At 44.4% G+C, this 18,541-nt stretch overlaps 1 protein-coding gene across 5 annotated transcripts in view; it reads right to left on the reverse strand.

Moving 5' to 3' along the window:
* KIRREL3 (kirre like nephrin family adhesion molecule 3) overlaps positions 1-18,541 on the reverse strand; it is a 584,143-nt gene that overhangs the window by 214,381 nt on the left and 351,221 nt on the right. The window lies entirely within an intron of this gene.

Consider the following 18,541-nt stretch of genomic DNA (forward strand, 5'->3'; position numbering starts at 1 on the left):
AAGGCACTTAATGCCATTGCATGCCATTGTCACATCAATACAATGAAAGTAACACTTACATCATGGCATTACTGGAGGATAAAAAGAGATGACTGAGGGATAAAAAGGCGATGTGAAAGTCCCTAGGAGGGTAGGCACTTAATAATACTAGGCTACCTCCCTTCCTCCTCACTTCTCTAGTCTCAATGCCTGCTTAGGGGAGGGGTAGAGATCAGGGTGGTGAGTTGCCTCCTCTGCAGGATGACTCAGCCCCTCCCTACTCCCCTACTCTGTTACTGCCATTGCCTCATCATACTCTGGAAAACCTAGACTAAAGTAAGTTTTTTAGCTGGACCTATTTTTGGAGGTGGAGAATGGAACTTCCTCACTGGTATGCTGAGTTTTGATTTCCATATGGGCTGATTTCAGAGTAACTGGGAAAATTCAGTAATTAGCAGTAGCAGCATTAGTGAATCATGTTGTAATCATCCTCTTCTCGCTTCTTCCCTCTTCTGCATGTTCCAAATGCTATTACCGACACTATCTTTCCCTCCACTGGCCCTTGGCCTCATCTTCCCACTGCAGACGTTGTGCTTCCTGCATAGCACTATGGGTCAGCCTCTGGGTACTTTCCTCCCTCCCAGCCTCCAGCCTCCTGCCCAAGCCTCTGCCTATTTGTCCAGAACCCTGGTGGGCACATTTAGCTAGTTTCTCCTCTTGCAAATTCAACCTACAGGTTTATTTCAATTCAAAGAAAAAAATGACTCATCTAAATCCTGATAAAAACATGGCTAGTGCTGTCTGGGCTGATGAAATCTACTTGGAGAATGGAGAACCTAAGAGAACCTTCTCTGTCTAAGTCTGGATATCTCTGCGGATGGTCACTTAAAAAAAGATAAAAATGCAGAGGAGGGTTTTCCTTAGCAAAAACTAATAATCAGTGGCTCCATCCATTTATCCATCTATCCATCTACGAAACATTTACACAATGTCTACAATGTGCCAAGCCTAGCACTGGGCTTTAAGGACATACACATGATAGCTGAGAAGACTAGCAAGTAAACCGATGACCATCGTACAGTGGAAAACATGCCAAGAGCACAGTGGGAGCATGAGTCAGTGAGCAGCAGGGGCAGCTCCTCTGAGAGGGAAATGCTTAAATATTGAGGAATGGAGAGAATTTAGCTTTGCAGAGTTTGCTTTCATTGGTGTGTGTGTGGAACTAAGGCTCAACAAATGGAAACCTGTAAAATCTATACTTACTCAAATTTTTGTAGAGCATTGTAATGTGCTGGGAATGGGAAGCTCAGAAGAGGAATAATAATGGGCTTTGCTTTGGGGTTTAGCACTGACTTCTCAGAATTTGAGAATTTGGAACATTTAAGTAATCCCATTTCCTCTTGACAGAATTTTCCTAAAACATGCCAGAGAGATAGGAATAGAAACACCTTGCTTGTTCTTAAAGAATCTAAATCTCCACAATGTTCCCTTTTCATTCCATCATCTCCTGTTGTTGGAAAAACGTACTTGTCTGTCCTCTGGCTGCAACTAAAGTCAGTCCTCTCCTTAGGGCACCCAGGAACTCTTGATGTTTCACCAGTCCTCTTGCTGAGCTAAACCCAAGAGTTGTTCTGTGTTCTATACTGAGTCTGGCCTAGTCTCACAGAATCTGCATTAGACATAGAAATCATTACCACATAAATGTGGAGAATATTAACAAAAAGCGGAAGCATTCAGATGAAGAGGCAGCTGTTTTGCCTTAGGCGGGCTGGGGTGGGTAGCCCCACAGTCCATGGATAATTCTCCCTCCGTATCTTTCCCTCACTTATCCTATATGTTCACGTCACTGCAGTTATTTGGTGGGCAGTTGTAGTCTTAGATGAGCTTTAGTGAACGGGAGCCCAGCTTGAGGGCTTGAAATTCATTTAGTGTAGGAACCTTGGTGAGAAGGTTGCTGCTGTGGAGGAATCGCTATGTGAAAGGACTTTAGTCTTCAAGAGCCGGCTAATGACCCAGGCATCACCCCGTCTCCCCATGGCCCCAGTGACAGCAGGCACAATGTCTGGATATTGAGTAATTACCTATTTCCTTTTCTAGATGATGTAAGCTCTGTTTTGCTTACCACTGCATCCCCGGGGGCTGGACAGTACAGTTTAATGATTTTTTTTAATTGAATGAATTAAGATTCACAAGTAATTTGAAAGGAATCTCTATTTATCCCGCTGGTGTTTCTCAGTCCTGGGCTGCATTGCCAAAGTTTCCAGTTTCTTCATGACTTGGCCAGCCCCCCAATCATCCCAAAGCCCAGTTAAGAGAAACACTTTGGTGCTAATAGATCTGGAAACTTAAGCTCTGGAGGGCCACCTGTCAGATGAGATTTGCCTTCAAAGGCCACTGGCTCTGACCTTTTGATAACATTTTAAAAAAAGAAACCTTACATATTGACTGAATCAGGCCTGTCTCCAGTGAAGATCTAGGCAGCTATTTGTATTTCTGTTTGGATTTTTGGGTCCTTTTCTTTTTGTACCTCTGGGTAAGCAAAAGGAAAAACGTTCCTTTGCTTTACCAAACCTCATTTAAAAGTTGTTTGTATATATTTTTTAATGGAACCCAATCCCTTAAGCCTTTAAAAGTAACCTCTACTGAGCTCAATAAACCATTTCCAATGTGGCAGCTTCTAATCCAGGAGAGTTAAGAAGGCAGATGCTAACCAACCACCAATTGCATCCCAGGACAGTTGCTGAAAGTCTCAGGGCTCTGCAAGCTGGAGATGAGATCGGCTAATCCTGACTCTATTCTTTCGTCTGCTCTGCTAGCTGGCCCTACTTGTACAATTAATATTCTCCCTGGTGTTGATTTTGTTCAAATATATTGGGCCCATCAATCACCCACTTTCCAACTCATCCGTCTGGATCAGTCATTTACAAAGTTATTTTTGAGCCACTAGGATTCTTGTGAAATAGACACAAGAAGGAGCTAAACTCATTTCAGGTTTGACCTCTGTGGCTGGGATCTGAGAAGGCTTAGTTTGCTTACACTTCATGGCCATCCAATCCAATCTGGCTTGTAGAATAGAAAGGCCACTTGCTTAATTGGGAACACTTTAATATAGATATCCATTAACTTATGCTAAATTACAGTAAAACATCTATGGAGGAACTTGATGTGACATCTGCCTGAATACTAAATAACTTCATTACGATCAGTACTGTGACAATGAATATGAAATGAACGTGCCCAGAGAAGACAATTAATCTCCCACCTTCCCAAGCCAGTACTATTTTATTTTACCCTGCATTGTACTAAAAAAATAAGGCATAGAAGCTCTATGATTTTCTGTCTATCTCACTCACCCTTCAGCTGGTGAGTGGTCCCCGAGAGCTCCTGTCATTTGTAGAGTGGAAACTGACCCACCCTGAGGAATAGCCATGGGCAGTGGGTATGTGGGGCTCCTGGGGACCCACTTTGGTTTGGGAAAGGAGGTTGTCAAGACTAACTGAACACAACACACACACAGACGCGCGTGTGCGTGCACACACGCACACGCGCACACACAGAATTAAAAGGCGTCCTCATCCGGAACTAGCAAACAGACTGTCAGTTCAGATTAGCAACATCAAAAGCATTCCAGTCTGTTCCCTGCATACATTACATGCATAGATCTGAGAGAAGAATTTGGCCTCTGAATTAAGTCAGCTTTTTCCTTCTGGGCTGCTTGTACCTGAAATGTGTGGCGAAGAGGGTCCAGCAGTCAGATTAATACACCTCGTAGCATTTAGTCTGAACCTTACAGCATGGTCTTAAAAAGACACCCTCTCATTTTACTTGCTGCTGTTTCACATGGGTTCTTTCTGAATCTGGAATGAACCATGGGACCCTTGGGTTGAAGACTATGCCTAACTCTGTATGAGGGGTCGCTCAGAAGGGAGGCATGCATGAAAGAATATTCCTGGGTTCTCCATTCTAGTCATTTCCCTCCTACGTCACTGACTTATTGCTGGCATCTCCTCTCCTTGACCTTCATATTGGAATCCTTGGATCTCTTCTCAATCTTATGGCTTTAAACACCGACTGTAGTCTGATGTCTCTCAATTTTGTATCCACAGCCTAGACCACCCCCTAAACTCTGGACTCATCTATCCAATTGCCTAGTCCTCCTCTCCACTTGCAATGTGTAACAGGCATCTCAAATTTCACATGCTCCGAAAAGAACTCCTGGTCTTCTCCCACAGGCCTGCCCCTCTCACGGTCTTCTTCATCTTTGAAGAAGATGATAAACTTGTCAGTGGCAATTTTATCCTTCCAGTTACTCAGACCAGGAAACTTGAAGTGAGTGATCCTAGACTCTTCTCTTCCTTTCACACCCACATCCAATCTGTCAATGTAGCCTGTTGTCTCAAAATATATTATAAACCAACCACCTCTCACCACTTCCTCTGCTACTTTCTTGGCCCGAGTCTCATCACTTGTTGCTCAGATGGTTGTTACAGTCATGGTTCTGGGTTTAGCAGGGTCTCTACTCCAGGCCTTGTCTCTGAAGAGCCTCTTGGTGGTCACAAAGCTACTTGCCACTCTCATCAGATCAGGGTGCAGGGTGTCATGAGTTTTACAGATTCTGGCTACAAATACCTGAGGTAAAAGGATACCTTTGACATTAGCAACAACAGGAAGGGAGAAAATTGCTATTACCACCTAAACTGTGAGCAAATAACATTCTGGCCAGTGGGATATGTCTCACCAATACATTTACAGGTCGCAGACATTTACAACACCAGCCTCCTGGCTTCTTATGGGGATAGTGGCTGCATCATGTCCCACTGCACCCTTGCAGCTGACTCCATACCCCTATTACATAACACAAGTCTTTCTCCTTCTGTCTTTGTACCCAGAGGCTCCAGCATATTTACATAGCATTTATTATGCTATGTAAATACACCATTATATATGCATTTATAGCATATGTGAGAACTCAGAGTAAATCCAATTCCATCTAAAACCACGTAATACTCACTGAGGTTCCCACCACAGTCCCCTTGCTTACATGTGCACATCCTCAACTTCCACTCTTTCTCAGGTCAGGAACGTGTCAATTCTGCAACTTCAAGTGGCAGTTAGGGAAGGATCCTCTCTCCATTATATGAAAAGTAGGTGTCTAGTGGGGAGGAGCTTCCTTCTGAAATGCTCAGAAATGTACCGATGTCCTTAGATGCTGCAGATGGAGCCCAGATCCCAGTGAGCCACTGCTGGGCTGTTCACAGAGAGCCAGAGGCCCCGTTGGAAAGGGTGGATCTCCATAACCCATGGGAGGGGAGGGACCTCCAACAATCTTGTTAGTGCATCAAGTAATAGATTTTTGACAGATGCTTTCCTGCCTTCTAGTCCAAACTTCAAAATCCTTCCTGCACTGGTCTCATTGGGGTTGGTGGTTAGTTCTCACTTTCCCCATTTCTGAGACCAGCAAGAGGCTCTGTTTGCGCCAAGTCTCCCTGTAAACACTGTGGTTATGCCCACACTAGGCAATGCCTTCCTGGGAGATAACATTGCATTTACTCCAGGACTCCTACAGGGAACAGGAGGGGAAGAAAATTGCCTCTCTGTGAAAGCACATTACAATGTGGCCTAGCCCAAGCTAGACTCACTAGAAATGTTAACTCTGCCCTGCGCTTTCCATTCCCCATCCCCTTTCCTCTGCCTTTTCCAAGCAAACTCTTACTCTAGGAAATACATGTTTGATTTTCTTGGGTGACCACCATCTCCAAGAGAACCTCTTAGAAGTAGGCCAAGGAGCAAAGAAGAAGTCCCATAAAGGTCAAGAGCATCTTACAGGAAAGGAAAGTGGTTATGGCAGATTGCAATTGTAGGAGGAATGACACAAAAGGGGTAGGCTAGAACCAGAGTCACATAAGAACAGCCTTCTGGAGGCAGGGGGATGGATGAAAGAATGTCTTTATGTCCCTTCAAGGGTTATGATTTTGTATGTGCAAAATTCTGAACTGTACATCCAGTTGAACAAAGTAAATATTTATCAAGCATCTCCTCTGTGTCAGGCTTGAAGTGAGAAATTCAAAGGTGAACCAAGCATGGTTCCAGAGTGCAAGGATCCTACGAAGTAAAAGGGTAAAAAAAGGTACTTTGGCCTCCCTTCTTCCCTCCCATCCATCCATCCATCCATCCATCCATCCATCCATCCATCCATCCATCTATCCATCCATCCAATGCAAGGCATATTGTAATAAAGGAGACACAACTCTGGGCAGATGTCATGAGCACTGGAATCAGATTGGAAAACTGAGTCTGCCACTTACTAATTCTGTAATATTGGGCAGAAAATGTAAACAAGCATAGCTTCAATTTTCCTATTTCTATAACAAGAATATTAATGGTATCTATTTCATAGGGTTAACATGGGAATTAAAGAAGATAATGCATATTAAAGTTCTTGGTACATAGCAGATGCTCAATAAATTAATATATATTAAACTAATGAATTACAAATAAAGAAAATGTTAGGGAAACACAGAGGGGAGCTCATCAATAGTTGAAGAGATTGGGCTAAAATTTACAGGAAGGATGGAATTTGAGATGGTCTTGAAGAGGATTTTAACACATACAGATGGAAGCTATTTCAGACAGAGGGAAAAAACATGAGTATTGAAGTGGAAAAGAGGAGGTCATGGTTCAGGGAAAGGTGACTAGTGGGAAACAGGACTGAAGATGTAGGCTGAGGCGATATCATGGCAAATCTTTATCTCTACACTGATGATATAGACTTGATCCTTGGGCAAAAGTGCATTAGTAGGGATTCTGGAGCAAGGCATAACTGTGGTTTAGGAAGATCAATGTGGCAACACAATGAGTAGGATTGTACTGAAGATGAATTGGAGATAGGGAGAGGAGTTTGGAGGCAGCAGTAATCTCAGTGAGATTACGTGAGGATTTTAACAAAGCTGGTGACAGTAGAAATGGAGGAAATAGAAAAGAGTTATTACGAACTGGTGACCAAAAAGATGAAGAGAATGAGGGGAGGAAGAGCAAAGCTGACCCTGAGCATTTAGGGAGAGAGAATTGAAAAGATCATGATGTCAACTCTAGCTCGAGAACACAGAGAAAAGGCAAGAGTTTTTGCAGGAAGGTAAGCTATGTGCTAGATGGAGAGTTAGGGACCTTGTAGGAAACCAAGTGCAGATGCTCAGTCTAGCTGGAACTATGTGCCTACAGTCCAGGCCATCGTCCAGAACTAGATATAAGGAAGTGGCATCAGCCTCATAGGGTTAATGGCTGAAGGTGTGGGAAAGGATGTCATTGAAAAGGGGCTAAAATAACTCTTGATTTAGGGGACTAGCATGGTAGATTGAAGTAGATCCAGTGAATAGTGGGCTATGAGAACTGGGGACTGGAAAATCAAGTAGGCAGAAGGACGAAAAGCTGAGTGTTACTAATAGTAGAGGTAAAACGTGAGGCTTATAGAGTTCAGGGACTGGAGCCACCAAGGGAAGTGGGAAAATAGGAAAGGATGAAAAGATTGAAGACCAAGGGAAGGCCAAAAAGTAGGTCAAGAGGGAGTGAGAAAATGAGTGAGGACAGAGAAGAACTTTGACAATTGGAGCTGAATGTTCAGTAGTTTTGAGTCGTGCATTTCAAGATGCAAATGGGGTAGATGCAGGTCACTTGGGGGAAGACTGCTGGGACCTGAGGAGGTCAGAGGCTTGGGAGGACTGAAATCACCAAGGATGAAGCTGGTGAAGACATGGGTTGGGGGTGGGGGCTGAAAGCCTGGTACTAAAATCCTAGAGGAAGATCGAGTCATGTCCAGAAAACCTGCAGATGAGGTGAGAAGAATAAAGAGATGGTACAGTGGATGGAAATATTGGGGCAAATTGCTGAAATTGAAGTGAGTCTGGGGAAAAGAATATGCAGGATGAATTTATCCATCTCCTATTAAATGCCTCAAAGAGTTAAAGTTTTTAAGTTGGAGGGTCAAAGAACATCTATGGAACAAATAATAATCTATAGATGTACAAAGCTAGCAAATATTTTAAGTGCTAAAATGTGTGGTGCTGGTCACAAATAGCTTGAGCCTGGTGCCTTTGACCAGCCCTCCTGACAAACAGCGAACGTGCCAAGTCCTACAAGGCACCGTTGCCGCCCAGGAGAGCTAAAATCTATGCCCTGGAAGAAGTGAGGACTTGGGATGAACCTTGAGGGAGGGGTTGGGGTTGAAGTGGGAGGAGCATTTCAGTCAATGGGAGAGTGGATAAATGAGCAGAGGTGAAGTGAACACAGCATATTCTGAATATATTGCAAGAGGGGTGCAGACTGGGCGTTATGAAGGAAAAAGCTGGAGGAAGATAGAGTGGGACCAGAAAGTGAAGGGATGCAGACTGACATCGTAACAATTCAAATGCTAATGAAATATTCTCAACTTGAGTTCCCTGCGGTTGTGGTCATGGGCCAATTGCAGTATTCAGTTTTTATGAAGACCTCCAGCGTCTTCATGTGTGGTCCTCAAATCCTGAATACTTCTCTCCCAGAGCATTTACCACACGGTGCTGCTGGTATGCCAGCCTTTCTCCTTCCACCGTGAGCCATTTGAGGGCAGAGACCAGACCATCTCCGCAGCCTCTCAGGCTACAGGGTACCCTGCATTATGCAGACTGAGAGCTCTAGAAATATTTGTGGCATGAATGAAAGAATTCATGAGTAATAGCCGGGCATAAATCAGAATATGCACTTGAACTGGGCTACAGTGTTCCACCAGAGGCCTTCCACATCTAAATGGAAGCATCATGGCACAAGGTGAAATTCTAGGTTTCTGAAGAAGAAAAGGTAAGAAGGACTCTCAAAGCCTTTGTTAATTAAAAACACACAGAGCTCTTCAGGGAACATTTCCCTGCCTCCCATTCTCCCTCGTTGCACTGAATGGCAGATAAGGTGGTGTCTTCGCCTATGCTTTGGACCACATTTAATTAAATGCCTACATTACCGCTTCCTCACACACCTTATTTTATTTCCTTTCCTTCCTTCCATGCTAAAGAGGGCCAGGGCTAATACTAATGCATATGCTGTTAAACCTTTTTAATTAACTTCAACTTCTCCCAGAGATTTATGTTTAAACAGTAAATTTTTTGTTGATACTCAAATACATAGGCGGCACTTGGAATGATGTACGAGTACTCTTGTCCTCAAAATGATTCTTCATGAGTTACCACCAGAGACGTTTTCATGAGCCTCTTTTATTAAAATAATAATACTCAGCAAGGCAATAATGCTTTACAGCCGGCAGCTAATTAACCCACCCCACCCCCCAAACAGGTCAGCATTAGCATCTGCAGGTTCGCGATATGATCGCCCAGTGGGTCCCCCTTGTACCTTCGAGTCAGCACTGAATCGGTCTGGGTTTGTGCTCTAGCATCTGTGAATAATGATTTTCATTTAAAACACATCTTTGTTCTTAGACTGTAGCTCAATCTATTATTATCGTTATTTATTTTGTTCTTGTTTAGTGCCTTCCCTGCACTGGGTATCAGCATTTCTGATCTGCAGTTGACCTCTTGAAACAAAATTTAACCATGCCTTGGAAAATCCAATTGATTTAAAACTCTTGTCTAATTGCAAAATCCATTTATTTTTCTGCAACTCTAAATTTGTGCCCCAAGTATTTTTTTTTTTTTTGAGACAGAGTCTCGTTCTGTTGCTCAGGCTGGAGTGCAGTGGCATGACCTCGGCTCACTGCAAACTTCAACTCCTGGGTTCAGGTGATTCTCCTGCTTCAGCCTCCTGAGTAGCTGGGATTACAGGCATGCACCACCACACCCAGCTAACTTTTGTATTTTTAGTAGAGACGGGGTTTCACCATGTTGGCCAGACTGGTCTCAAACTCCTGACCTTGAGTGATTCACCCGCCTTGGGCTCCCAAAGTGCTGGGATTACAGGAGTGAGCCACTGCGCCCGGCCACCCCAAGTATTTTTAATCATGATCTATGCTGTCAATTGTAATTGCAATGTAGCAATTCTTTGCCAACAAAACCAATCTACCTACCCAAGCTCCTGTTCTTTTCTTCATGTTGAGACAACGTTTTTCCCCACAAGCCGATGTGGTCATATCCCATGTTGCACCACCGATGAGCCAATTATTTCAATTTTGGCATCAGATTCAGAAGAGACTTTAATGATCCTCAATGGTATAAACTGAATTTTTATTCCTACAGCAATTTAGTAATGATGATGACACTTAAGCATTTAGAAAGTATTACTCATCTTCCAACCACTGACAAACAGGAGGCTCGGCACTCTGCATTTTAGGCACTTTTCTAGGCAAGTCTGATGGGGACCTCAGCATGGACAGCATTTCACAATATTTAGGGAGCCCAGGCTCACCCCTGCTACTCTGCCAGGAGCTATAGAAAGAAAAATCTCCAAGCCCCAGTGCTTGTCTGCTGGGGTTTCTAGCTGGAAGTCAGAATAAGCTCCCAAGCCTTGCACGCCCATTTTAATTAACTTGTCTATTCACGCATCCAACAAATATTTAATGAGTTTCTGCTAGGTAAGGAAACCCAGCCCCAGGAGGGAGACTGAGATATATGAAGTATACCCTTCCCTCTAATCAAACTCAACCCCACCCCTCTCACCAGGGTCCAAGTTATTTGAATACTTCATTTATGCATACGTTTACTCCTTTCATTCAGCAAACGTTTATCAGGCACCTTTTAGTGTAAGGTACTCTGCTGGGAGCCCAAAAGTTTACAGCGAAGATCAAATCTGTCAGCAAATCCCTTTGGTTCTTCCTTCAAAGTAAATTTGGAATCTGGTCTTCTTGCCCCTCCAAGGCTACCCCCTGGTCCAAGTCACTTGGACCCTGTGCCTGGATGGCGGCCAGAGCCTCCTAATTGGTCTCGCAGCTTCCATCCTTGTCTTCTGCTGTCTAGTTTCAACAGGGCAGTCTGAGTAGTGCTTTTAAAAACCTAAGTCAGAGGGAGCCGTTCCTTTGTTCAGAACGGTGCAGAGCATTCCATCTCACTGAGAATGAAAGCCAACACCCTCTCCATGACTCATGGTGCCCTCCGGGGTCTGGCCTCGTTGTTACACTTTGACTTAATCTTCACTCTTCCTTTTGCTTGCTTATACAGTTTGGATTTGTGTCCCCACCCAAATGTCATGTCACATTGTAATCCCCAGTGTTGGAGGAGGGGCCTGGTAGGAGGTGGTTGGATTACAGGGGTGGATTTCCCCCTTGCTGTTCTTATGATGGTGAGTTCTCACGAGATTTGGTTGTTTGAAAGTGTGTATCACCTCCTCCTTCACTCTCTTCCTCCTGCTCTGGCCATCTAATATGGGCCTACTTCCCCTTGGCCTTCCACCATGATTGTAAGTTTTCTGAGGCCTCCCCAGCAGTGCCTGCCTACAGAACCGTGAGTCAATTAAACTTCTTTCCTTTTTACCCCGTCTCACGTAGTTCTTTATAGTAATGAGAGAATGGATGAGTGCACTTGCGCTGGCCTCTTTGCTGTTCCTGAAACTCACCAGGCATGCTCCTGCCCCAGGGTCTTTGCACTTATGCAGTTCCCTCTGCCTGGGATGTCCTGTCCTCGGTCCCTCCCCTGCTTCAAGACATTGCTCGGTGGCCACCTTCTTGGGGACTGACCATCTTATTTAAAATGTGCACCCCACCCCTATAGGAGTACTTTATATCCCTCTCCCTGTTTTGCCTGGCTGTAGAGTGCCTATCTCCATCTGACATGATTCATCTTTATTTGTTCATTTCATGGCTCCTCCACTAGAATGTCAGCCCCATGAAGTCTTAGCTATTTGTTTTATTGACTGATGTATCAATGCCTAGTGCACAGATATTTAATATTTGTTGAACACATATATGTATGTAATGAGTGCATGTAATAAATAGTGCTGTGATAATCTTCAAGAAGCACATGATCAAATAGGAACTATATCTAAAAATAAATAATGAGCTATGTTTTAAGAAAGCTAGAAATAAATATGGTAGCCCAAAGGGTAGAAAATTCATTTTGCCTGGTTGAATGAGTGGCTAAAATCAGAGTCCTACAATTTCAGGTGTGTCATGTTGGAAAATGTATTAGTCAGTTTTCACGCTGCTGATAAAGACATACTCGAGAATGGGAAGAAAAACAGGTTTAATTGGACTTACAGTTCCACATGGGTGGGGAGGCCTCAGAATCATGGAGGGAGGTGAAAGGCACTTCTTAAATGGAGATGGCAAGAGAAAAATGAGGAAGATGCAAAAGTGAAAACCCCTGATATAACCATCAGATCTTGTGAGATGTATTCACTACCCCTAGAACAGTAAGGGGGAAACCACCTTCATGATTAAAATTATCTCCTATTGGGTCCCTCCCACAACACGTGGGAATTATTGGAGTATAATTCAAGATGGGATTTGGGTGGGGACACAGCCAAACCATATCATTCTGCCCCTGGCCCCTCCAAATCTAAGGTTCTCATATTTCAAAACCTATCAGGCCTTCCCCTCATTCCCCCACATTCTTAACTAATTTCACCATTAACCCAAAAGTCCACAGTCCAAACTCTCATCTGAGACAAGGCAAATCCCTTCTACCTATGAGCCTGTAAAATCAAAAGCAAGCTAGTTACTCCCTAGATAAAATGAGGGTACAGGTATTGGGTAAATACAGCCATTCCAAATGGGAGAAATTGACCAAAACAAAGGGGTTACAAGGCCCATGCAAGTCTGAAATCCAGTGGGGCAAATTGTAAAGCTGCAAAATGATCTCCTTTGACTGCAGGTCTCATATCCAGGTCATGCTGATGCAAGAGGTGGGTTCCCATGGTCTTGGGTAGCTCTATCCTTGTGGCTTTGCAGGGTACAGCCTCCCTCCCAGCTGCTTTCACAGGCTGGCATTGAGTGTCTGTGGCTTTTCCAGGTGAACGGTGCAAGCTGTTGGTGGATCTACCATTCTGGGATCTGGAGGGCGATGGCCCTCCTCTCACAGCTCCACTAGGCAGTGCCCTAGTAGGGACTCTGTATGAGGGCTCTGACCCCACATTTCCCTTCTGCACTGCTTTGGCAGAAGTTCTCCATGAGGTTCCCACCCCTGCAGCAAACTTCTGCCTGGGCATCCAGGAGTTTCCATACATTTTCTGAAATCTAGGTGGAGGTTCCCAAACCCCAATTCTTGACTTCTGTGTACTCTCAGGCTCAACACCACATAGAAGCTGCCAAGGCTTGGGGCTTGCACCCCATGAAGCCATGGCCTGAGCTCTACATTGGCCCCTTTCAGCCATGGCTGTAGTGGCTGGGATGCAGGGCACCAAGTCCCTAGGCTGCACACAGCGTGGGGACCCTGGGTCCGTCCCATGAAACCATTTTCTCCTAGGCCTATGGGCCTGTGATAGGAAGGGCTGCCACGAAGACCTCTGACATGCCCTAGAGAATTTTCTCCATCATCTTGGGGATTAACATTCGACTCCTCATTACTTATGCAAATTTCTGCAGCCATCTTGTATTTTTCCTCAGAAAATGGGCTTTTCTTTTCTATTACATTGTCAGGCTGCATATTTTCTGAACTTTTATGCTTGGCTTCCCTTATAAAATTGAATGCCTTTAATGGCACCCAAGTCACATCTAGAATGCTTTGCTCCTTAGAAATTTCTTCCACTAGATACCCTAGATCATCTATGTCAAGTTCAAAGTTCCACAAATCTCTAGGGCAGGGGCAAAATGCTGCCAGTCTCTTTGCTAAAACATAACAAGAATCTCCTTTGCTCCAGTTCCAAACAAGTTCCTTATCTCCATCTGAGACAACCTCAGCCTGGACCTTATTGTCCATATCACTATCAGGCTTCTGGTCAAAGCCATTCAACAAGTCTCTAGGAAGTTCCAAACTTTCCCACATTTTCGTGTCTTCTTCTGAGCCCTCTAATCTCTCCCTGTTGCCAAGTTCCAAAGTCACTTCCACATCTTTGGGTATCTTTTTAGCAACTCTACTAGTATCAATTTACTGTATTAGTCTGTTTTCATGCTGCTGATAAAGACATACCCAAGACTGGGAAGAAAAAGAGGTTTAATTGGACTTACAGTTCCACATGGCTGGGAAGGTCTCAGAATCATGGCAGGAAGTAAAAGGCACTTCTTACATGGCAGTGGTAAGAGAAGAATGAGGAAGATGCAAAAGTGAAAATCCCTGATAAAACCATCAGATCTCATGAGATGCATTCACTACCATGAGAACAGTATGGGAGAAACCACCCCCATGATTCAAATTATCTCCCACTGGGTCCCTCCCACAACACATAGGAATTATGGGAGTATAATTCAAGATGATATGTGGGTGGGGACACAGCAAAACCATATCAGAAAAGAACTGCAATCCACGTCTAAATGAGAAAATTGTTCCTTGCTATAGGATTTCTCAGCTAGACTAAGAAAGTCTTTTGGGAATTGGTGGGATGGTGCACAGTTTGTGTGTTTCATTGAGTCTTGATAATTATTCCAACTGGGAATCCCTCTCCATCTTCCCCAAATCTCACAAATTCCAATGATAAACTCCACTCCATGTCTCAAACAGGGACTATTTTTGAGAACCATGCATACTCTTTCCAGATATCAGTGGACAGCATCCAGGGGGGCAGAGTCAGTGTAATTTCTCATGGCTGATTTTGACAGGAGATGTCAGGTTAGTCTTAGTTATCCTGGAGCCTAACTGGATCTTGGGAATAAATCTCTTATTTTGGTAGCACTTTCAAATAAGTGGCAGCAGTTCATGCATAATTACTTCTGAATTATCTAGGGGATTTATCAGGTTTGATTATAGATGCATAATGAATTTACCAAATTTGTGGGTATTATGGAGATATTAATTCCATATGAAACCTCACAATTCATTCATGTGTCATTTGTTTTCATTCCTTTTTTATAATAAGCTAATTAGTTTAAATTATTTGTACTTGTACAAGGTCTTGAAACACATATTAGGAATGATTATACCAGAGAACCCAATAAATGAGAAGTTTTGGAGACAGCATTAATTGTGATGAAGGGTTCATAAAGCAGTGGATGTTCAATTTTCCCATTTGGGGTGGTAATAACAGGTCTAATCATGACACCTCCATAAAGTCATGGGAAGTCCCTAATTAAAGTTTCTGAATTCAGATATTTAAATGAAGGTAGGGTAAGTCATTATGCCAATGGGAGAATGAGGCAAAAAGCGGAGTTCATCCTTGTGCTAACCAAAGAAAAGATGAAATGGTGAGGGCTCATCAATTCTGGGCCAGGAGGAAGATAGGCACTAGTATGTCTGATCTGTCTAGAGGATTCCTTTAAAAAACCCAAGGTTCTGGAGGTCACTGGCAGGCTGGAATTTCAGCCCCTCAGAGTGAAGGGATGGGCTTCTTTGGTTGAGTTCCGGCGTCTGTTAACCCCCCACCCCTTGTTCTTTGTGTGAAACCAGCACCCGCTGGCCAAAAAGCCCGGGTTGGGGTCTCTGTGGGTTGATGGATATAAACCATCTTCTTTACTTAGGGCACAAAGAAGAACCAAGACAGGAGAGGAAGCCTGGGCCAAGCCTGCCTAGGGAGTCTATCGTGGTAGGAACAAGAGCTACCATGCCTTGAGCCCATTCTAAATGGTAGGCAAGTGCTAGATATTTGGCTCACACATTTCATCCTCATAACAGCCCTATGGTGTAGAGAATATCATTATCTCCACTTCACAGGTCAGGGGGCTGTGGACAAGAGGTCAGGCCATTTGCCAAAGTCCTCCACTCAATCTATAGGTAGCAGGGCTGGGTTCCTAAGGATGTCTGATTCTGAAGCCTGGTCCTTGATCTCTGTGCTCCATGACCTTCTGTAATCCCCACAGTCTCCCAAACATCAATGCTGTCATTACAACCCCATCACCTACCCTTACCCTTACCACACCAAAGAGTTACTCTTTTTTGAAATCTGAATCTCAGATTTTCACTTTCCAGGCAATTCACCAGGACAGAGGCCTTTCAACTTTCCTCCCTGAGATCTTCCTCCGTGAACCAACAACAAGAGGACCAGCCACCTCACTGGTCCCCTGTTGCCAGTAGAAAAAGCCCTACAAAGATTAATGCAAGAAGAAGTTCTGCTTTGGGTGAGACATCAGTTTAATTTATATTTGATTAAAAAAGTCATTCATTCATGCATTCAGCAGCCAGTATTTGTTAAATGTCTCCTACACTCTTAATTGGGTTTTGTTGGGTTGTGGGGGTGGGGGAGGGGAAAAAGAGAGCAGGTATAATAAAGCTTATGCCAGACACCTTGTTTGTAATTGTCTTGTGAGGAATATATGTACACAACTGAAAAGTTAAGTAAACAAGAGAATGATGGAATAACTAGGCAAGTGAGAGAGGCAGACAGTGCACTATCTACAGAATCCAACGGAGGAGGCGGTACTGGGGCCCGTGGTGGCTGAGGATGACGGCTTTGCAGAGGCAGAGGAACGACTGACTTGCTCAGTGAAGGATGGGCAGGCTTGGGGTGGCAGAAGAGGCACCAGCTGGACCCGCCCAGGAAGCCAAGCCCCTGTGCTGCCTCAGTCTGTAAGTAGGCATTTGACCTTGTGGGGAATCACTCTCTAGCGCCTCACCGTCTTTGCCGTAAGATGGAGATAATGATACCTCATGGGGTTGTCATGAAATTCAAATCAGGAAATGGATATGAAACGGTTCTGAAAGATGTAAAGAGCAATATAAACACCAGATACGGAATGAGAAAAAAGCGACACCGGAAGTGGCATTTTGCAAACTCCAATCCCCCAGGACCACGTGTGGAGGAGCTCTTTTCAAGGTCACACGGACACTCTGGCCCGACTCTCTCCTGGCAGCATTCAATGTGACACGCCAGGGCAATGAGAAACGGGAGGGGCTGCGTGAGACATGGCAAGGCCGAGGCCAAGCCCCAAAGTTCACGGACATTCCATAAAATGTGCACGGTGGAACCTGAGAAGGTGGAGAAGGGCAGGGATGCCCCTGGCATTTTTTTCGTCTCTGGTGCTATCAAACAGAAAATGTCACCTTTGTTCCTCTATAGCCATTTTTAGTTGCACCAAAGGGAGGAGTTGAAAAATAGACCTTGTAGCTGCCTCCATGCGATTCAGGGGAAGGTGATACCACTTCTGCCTAGAGGGTGACCCCCACGCCCAGCACATATCTCACCCTCAGTCACAGCGAGGCCACAGCCCTCGATTCTAGAATCTGATGTCCTTGAATCTCCCTATCACGGGCTTCCAGTTTCAAGGGCCTCTGGACACATGAATTTCTACTTTGAGAATCAGTTTGGCTGTGTTTCGGTATCTGCATTCAGCTTCACAAGGCTGGTGAGCGAGGGCTCATGGCTGGGACACCTGACAGGTGGCGGGGAAGACCTCTACTGGGGACACTGATTTTATTGCTAGAAGTTGCTAAAGGATGAGCAACTTAGCAGCTAGGACTTTTACCACTTCAGTGATAGAATGTAAAGTCAACCCCAAGAAGATGGATCTAGGATACCTAAACTGAAAGTTTTTTTTTTTTCTTTTCACAGCATATTGCAATGCAACAGTGAAAGGAATTTTAAATGGGCAGCTTCTCCTTTTCTCCTACCTCCAGGCATCTGCCTCTGCAATATTGAAGGTGGAGGGAGATAGGATTGGCCTTTCTGGGAAGACCTCTAAGAAAGGGTTTCCATTGAGAAGAAACTACGGGTAACAGTTAAAGAGGAAGAGCATGTGTAATGTAGGAAGTGCTTTTGCTTCAGATAGATGTCCTTCCCTCACCCCAGAGCACAGTAACCCTAATGCTATGTCCTGCATCTGTCTGGAGGGGTTGTCTAGCCTGGCCCACATCCTGAGCCCTCTCCACATGGGCAACCACACAGCCGACATCGTGAGAGGTCTGAGCCCCTCAGACTCTTGAAGGTCAATGGATATTGTGTATCTTTTTCTACACTGCTTCAATGCTTTTCAACCATTATTTTTTTTATTTTTTATTTTTTTTTTACAACCTTGAGTGTTTTAACGATTTGCTTCTTTAAAGGCTTTGCTTCCCCCTGAATATTATGACTAGCCTATTGGGTCAGAGGCCAGGAGTCTGCAGAGGACCATTCATTCACCCCAGAGGCCGCTCCTTGCTTTTATCCTGTCCTCAACATGATAGCTCAAACTGCCAGATTTTACATAGGAGGAAGGAGGACACCGAAAGATGTTCCTAGCTGGCACAGGCTGTGCTGAACACAGGTCTCACCCCACTGTGGGCAGGTGGTGGTGGAGCACATCTGTCTCTCTCCGTGTTGGTGGCTGTGATTTGGCAGCTCTGCCGAAGATTTGTGAGATGGAGAAGAAAGTGCAGGGTTGGGGTACAGGGAAAGGGGTAAGAAAAGAGATTAGTCACTTGAGTCAGGATAATTTTTCCTGATGTCAAAGCCTCACCCAGGAGAGCTCTCGCTGTTGCCTGCTTTTATCTGGAAAACAATGTGAGCAGTATCTCTCAAAATTAGGTCAGGGCTTGCAGAGGCAGGGGCTTGCCAAGGTGCTAACTGCCTGAATCCTCGGTGGGTTTGCACAGCTCTC

Source organism: Pan troglodytes, chromosome 9 (genome assembly GCF_028858775.2).
Source record: "Pan troglodytes isolate AG18354 chromosome 9, NHGRI_mPanTro3-v2.0_pri, whole genome shotgun sequence".
Lineage (NCBI taxonomy): Eukaryota > Metazoa > Chordata > Mammalia > Primates > Hominidae > Pan > Pan troglodytes.